This window comes from Rattus norvegicus, chromosome Y, assembly GCF_021556685.1.
Source record: "Rattus norvegicus strain SHRSP/BbbUtx chromosome Y, alternate assembly SHRSP_T2T, whole genome shotgun sequence".
Classification (NCBI taxonomy): Eukaryota; Metazoa; Chordata; class Mammalia; order Rodentia; family Muridae; genus Rattus; species Rattus norvegicus.
The window spans coordinates 6,380,384-6,386,478 of NC_141555.1; the positions used below are offsets into that span (position 1 = coordinate 6,380,384).

Below are 6,095 nucleotides of genomic sequence, written 5' to 3' on the forward strand. Positions count from 1 at the left end.
TACTTGTGTGTCTTTGTGTGTGTGTGTGTTTGTGTGTGTGTGTGTGTGTGTTTGTGTTTATCTGAAACTGTGATATTGATGTTGAGAATCACCTGGCTGAAATTCTTTTCCACCATCCTATTAGAAATTAAAAAGTGGAGGAAAGACTACTCCTGTTTCAAAATCATAACCCCTGGGTGTCCAGAACTGAAGTATGGACTGACCAAATGGTGCACAAAGCAGAGCCTAACAATTCACTGTCCTGAGAACTACTTAGCAGTTCCAGTCCAATGCAATGAATTTACATGTACTGAGGAATATGGAATTGTAGCATAACAAGATGAGATCATTTACAAACAATTTCTGGAAGATTTCCAAAGAGCTAAGAATGGATACAGAGAATTTTCAAGGCGCCTGAGACATTAGCATGTGGTTTAAACTCTTCCCAGTTGAAAATGTTTAAGTACTGGACTAACCTACTGAAGTAATTTAGTAGCAAGCATAATTTACAATTCTTTACAATTAAGCATGGTGGAGAATAAAGAGAACACTCTAAAACAAAGTTGTGTTTCTTAAAGTTTGTTTCAAGACAGCAAGAAAGAGCACAGTGGTTTTGTTTTCTTTCTTTCACAGACTTTTCACCTTTTTGAAAGAGCACTTTGGTATCCTTAATTTCCTATTTATTATCAGAACTTTCTTCAGACCCAGAGTTCTTCTCAGTGCTGCCATGACTTCTTGGTTCCTTAAATTATAGATGGTGGCATTCAGCAAGGATGTCACTGTGATATGGAAGATGACCAAGAATTTATCAACTCCTTGTGGGTGGTTAGATTTGGGCTTCAATAGATTTGTCCCAACCCTACAAGGCAACCTATTTCCCATTAAACAATTGCCAATAGGCACATACCTCATGACCCATTTGGGTTGCAAAGTGAAGCAGGGCAATACAGTGGACAAAAGCCATGCCTTTCAATAGGCAGCACTCATTTATACCAAAAAGTGTGAAGAAAAACATTTGTGTGGCACATGCCTCCTGAGAGATTCCTCATATCTCACTTACAAGGCTCACCAAATATTAGGTATGACAGAGTCTTCTTAATCAATTTCCAGGATACATAAGTTCGCCAGAAAGAAGTATATGGGGGTGTGTAGAGATGGACTGGTGTAGATAGCAAACGCTATGAGAGCAGAATGAGGGTGAACTGGAGGAAGCATTCTCCAGGAACCTCAGAGAACTTGGTAATAGCAAAGCATTTGACAGACAAGCCCTTTTCCTGCCACAAAGAGCAACTGACACATTTGACACTCATCTCCTGGAAGACAGAGCAGTAAGCCATTAGAAGTATCTTGCAGATGAGAGATATTGATTTTTTAATACTTTTAGACACTCAGTTTCATCAGAGTCAAAGTCTTTCTCTGTAGTCACAAAAATCAAAGCTTAGAAGTGATTTATTCTCACAGATTTTCATATCTAATACTTTCTCTCTTAACACCAGGGGATTTTCAAAAGTGTACGAAGAACTGAGCAAAGTGTTTAAACATTTACAAAGATGGTGCAAACTTGTAGTCCTGTCACTAATGAAGCTCTGGCAGAAGGCTTACCATGGGTCTGAGTTCAGTTTCACATGCTGTATAAGCAATCATTCAAATTAAGTAAAAGAAAACCTTGACAGTATCTCAATTTTTTACTCATTCTTATCATTAACTAGTTATAAATGTTATGCAGAAAAACAGATCAACCCACTCATTTCTATGCTTTCTTGTTGCCAAAGGTATTGTCTCTCCAACAAACCTGTGTGTGTGTGTTGGGCCCCATTATACTCTGATTGCTATTATGAATATTCAAACCCACACAATAAAGGTATCATTTCCTCAAGACTCATTATTTTTGAAGATAAATCAAATCAAATTATCATTTGATAAATAAATGATTACTGGTTTTAATACATAGAATTAAAAGTAAGGCACATCTCGATGTCTACACAGTAACGAGGTCATCAGAAATGCTTTTTAAGATGTGTAAAGTGCGCCATGAAAGTGAAGAAGGATCAACCAAACAACACCATACCCCTTCATTCCACAACCTTCAATATGACAGCAGGTATTTGTAACTTAATAGTTCCTGTTTCTTTATAGAACATGTTTTCTTAGCAGGAGTATCACTGCATAGGCATTACATTTCTGTTTTCTTAATATTGTTCATGTTATTCTATCAATCAGACTATTCATTTAAATGAAGAAAAAAGAATAAAAGATGTAGTGTCTTGCTATGTAGTCCAGGCTAACCTGAAATTCCTAATTTCTCTCCCTCAGTCTCTTGAATGTGAGTATTCTAAGAGCAAGACATGTTGCCTGGCTTAATAGAAATTCCTTCCTATTCTTTCATCTCAACATCTTAGAATTCCACCAAACTACCTGTATTTCTGTACACATAGTATCTACACAGTTCATTCCTCTTTGCTCACTTTTGCATATGGCACATGCTGTGTGCTTGCTTGGTTACTCACATGGAAAACTGTTCAGTTCCAGCGCAGCCTTGTCTGTTTTCAGATATCATCCTTCTATTCTTTCTACAGTTACACTCTGCTTTTCACACTGTAACTTGTAAAGTAGCTGTTAGCACTGTGGTGGTGACTACTTCTCATCTTGTTCACATTGTAGCCTTCTATGGAGACTGAGTATGGTCTTGAAAGTTCTTATCATTATGCTTACCATCCTTATCAATCCATGAGCTCTCATGTAATGAGAAGCTCCAGTGTTTAGCTTACTTTGGTTCCTTGGGGATTCTGCCTGTCCCTTCCCATTATATCTTCTGAAGTTCAATCTCATGTCTCTCAAGTATTGGAGAGGTGGCAAACTCATTTTTCTACCAGTCTGATACCTTTTCCCTTCAAATGATATAACTGTCCTATTTTGTGGGGTGCATATGACTTTGCTGAAGTTTGGGTTTTCTTGCCAAAAATTACGTTTTCCTGACAAGGGTAGAAAAGAGAAACCACCAGCATATTAGGTTCTCTCTCTATTCACTTGAAATAATGGGATTTCAGAGATATGTGAGTAGATCAGTCACATGGTTAATCCACAAATCAATTGTGAGTTTCAGTATTTCCAAATTATAAATACACAATTTACTTTTGTTTACAAACAGCATATAAGACACACACACACATACACACATAAAAACACACATGGACACACACATGCACATACACATGCACATGCACTCATATGTATGCCACATACACGTGTGTCCCTATATATTCATGCAGAAACACAGACACAGAGAAACACAATAGAGAAAGAGCACATGGAGATTGTACATGAATTAAAATGTTAGTATAAACAACAATGCAGGGTAGCAGTATTTGTTTACATCCCGTTTCACCATTTGGTCACTTAAAGACACGGCTAAGAAAAAAAATGTATTCCCCATGAGTTTGCTTCTGTGTGAAATAAGTTAATTCCCAAATCACTTAAGTTGATCTGGTGTGGAATGTTTGTCAGCTACATGGGTTATGAGCATGTGTGCATGTCTACCCACACACATTTCAGATTTACCTTTGTGTACACTCTGTTTTGGGGAATTTCTCATCATCATACATAATTTTCGTTTCTATTCACTCATTCATCTCTAGATTAATTTTCTATTGGGGATAATGAAAAACAAAGCTCCCCACAAAAAAAAAACAACAAAAAATATAACAATACATAGTTCCTCAGGAGACTTAGTCAGGTATACTAGCTTATTAGATCTATTAGATTAGATCTGTACCCATTAATGCAAAAGTTATAAATATCTAATTGTAGAGAACATGAGACAGACTTAATGCTCTGACAATTATGAAGCAGGAGGTCTGTTGTACATACTTGACCTCTCAGTGGACTCTGCTTTTGTAGAAAAATTGCTGGAATGCAGATGATTCTATTGTGATGAATTTCACACTTATCTTGATGTATTGTAAATATTTCTCCATATTCAATTAAAACAAACAAATAAGCAAAAACAAATAAACAACCTACCCACAGGTAACACAGAAAATGAATACTTTTATAATTTGAAATATTTTTAAAGAAACTTCCTTTTCATTAGTAGTTTCTGTATTTGTATAGGTAGCTCTCTAGCTAGAGTGTGAGGCCTTTCCTCTCCCAGTTAAATTTCCAGAAAATCAACTCAAGAACCAGAATTTTATATTTACATTTAAATTTGTGCAATAAAATTATTCGCAGGAAATCCTGAGTCTGCAGGACAGGTTGACAGATCTGCCCATCTCAGCCCACATCCCTGATGCAAGGAGAAATTGAACAGTGCTTCTGGACACTGGGATATAGGAACAGTTAGCCACCATTACCCATGGTTCTGGTGTGTACTGAGGACTTCACTGAATGGCCAAACAGTTCCCTGTACCCAAATCCCATAGGGGAGAGAGCTGCCTACATAGATGAGAACAGGACACCAGAACCCAATGTCTAGCAGCAAGTTTAGAAATCTAAGAAAAAAAAACAATGCTAATTGGCATTAGCAGAGCCCAGTTATCCCACCAAATAAAATACTGGATACTTAAACTACACAAGAAAACCAAGATTTAGACTTAAAATCACATAAGGCCTCTGGGCTCCCATGGGGGAGGGCCCAGGAGCGGCAGGACCCCTGTGCCTGAGAAACCACCAGAACCAGAAGGAAACAGACCGGATAAACAATTCTCTGCACCCAAATCCCGTGGGAGGGAGAGCTGAACCTTCAGAGAGGCAGACAAGCCGGGGAAACTAGAAGAGACTGCTCCCTGCACACACATCTCGGACGCCAGAGGAAAAAGCCAAAGACCATCTGGAACCCTGGTGCACTGAAGCTCCCGGAAACGGAGGCACAGGTCTTCCTGGTTGCTGCCGCTGCAGAGAGCCTGTGGGTAGCACCCCACGAGCGAACTTGAGCCTTGGGACCACAGGTAAGACCAAGTTTTCTGCTGCAAGAAAGCTGCCTAGTGAACTCAAGACACAGGCCGACAGGAAAAGCTGAAGACCTTTAGAGAGGAAAAACCACACGCCGGAAAGCAGAACACTCTGTCCCCATAACTGACTGAAAGAGAGGAAAACAGGTCTACAGCACTCCTGACACACAGGCTTATAGGACAGTCTAGCCACTGTCAGAAATAGCAGAACAAAGTAACACTAGAGATAATCTGATGGCGAGAGGCAAGCACAGGAACCCAAGCAACAGAAACCAAGACTACATGGCACCATCGGAGCCCAATTCTCCCATCAAAACAAACATGGAATATCCAAACACACCAGAAAAGCAAGATCTAGTGCCAAAATCATTTTTGATCATGATGCTGGAGGACTTCAAGAAAGACGTGAAGAACTCCCTTAGAGAACAAGTAGAAGCCTACAGAGAGGAATCGCAAAAATGCCTGAAAGAATCGCAAAAATCCCTGAAAGAATTCCAGGAAAACATATAAACAAGTAGAAGCCCATAGAGAGGAGACACAAAAAACCTGAAAGTATTCCAGGAAAACATAAATAAACAAGTAGAAGCCCATAGAGAGGAGACACAAAAATCCCTGAAAGAATTCCAGGAAAACACAATCAAACAGTTGAAGGAATTAAAAATGGAAATAGAAGCAATCAAGAAAGAACACATGGAAACAACCCTGGATATAGAAAACCAAAAGAAGAGACAAGGAGCTGTAGATACAAGCTTCACCAACAGAATACAAGAGATGGAAGAGAGAATCTCAGGAGCAGAAGATTCCATAGAAATCATTGACTCAACTGTCAAAGATAATGTAAAGCGGAAAAAGCTACTGGTCCAAAACATACAGGAAATCCAGGACTCAGTGAGAAGATCAAACCTAAGGATAATAGGTATAGAAGAGAGTGAAGACTCCCAGCTCAAAGGACCAGTAAATATCTTCAACGAAATCATAGAAGAAAACTTCCCTAACCTAAAAAAAGAGATACCCATAGACATACAAGAAGCCTACAGAACTCCAAATAGATTGGACCAGAAAAGAAACACCTCTCGTCACATAATTGTCAAAACACCAAACGCACAAAATAAAGAAAGAATATTAAAAGTAGTAAGGGAAAAAGGTCAAGTAACATATAAAGGGAGACCT

The 6,095-nt window shown here is 38.7% G+C and overlaps 1 pseudogene; it reads right to left on the reverse strand.

Moving 5' to 3' along the window:
- Positions 1-606: 606 nt before the first annotated feature.
- Positions 607-1,289, reverse strand: LOC147997950 (olfactory receptor 4B1-like; annotated as a pseudogene).
- Positions 1,290-6,095: the final 4,806 nt, after the last annotated feature.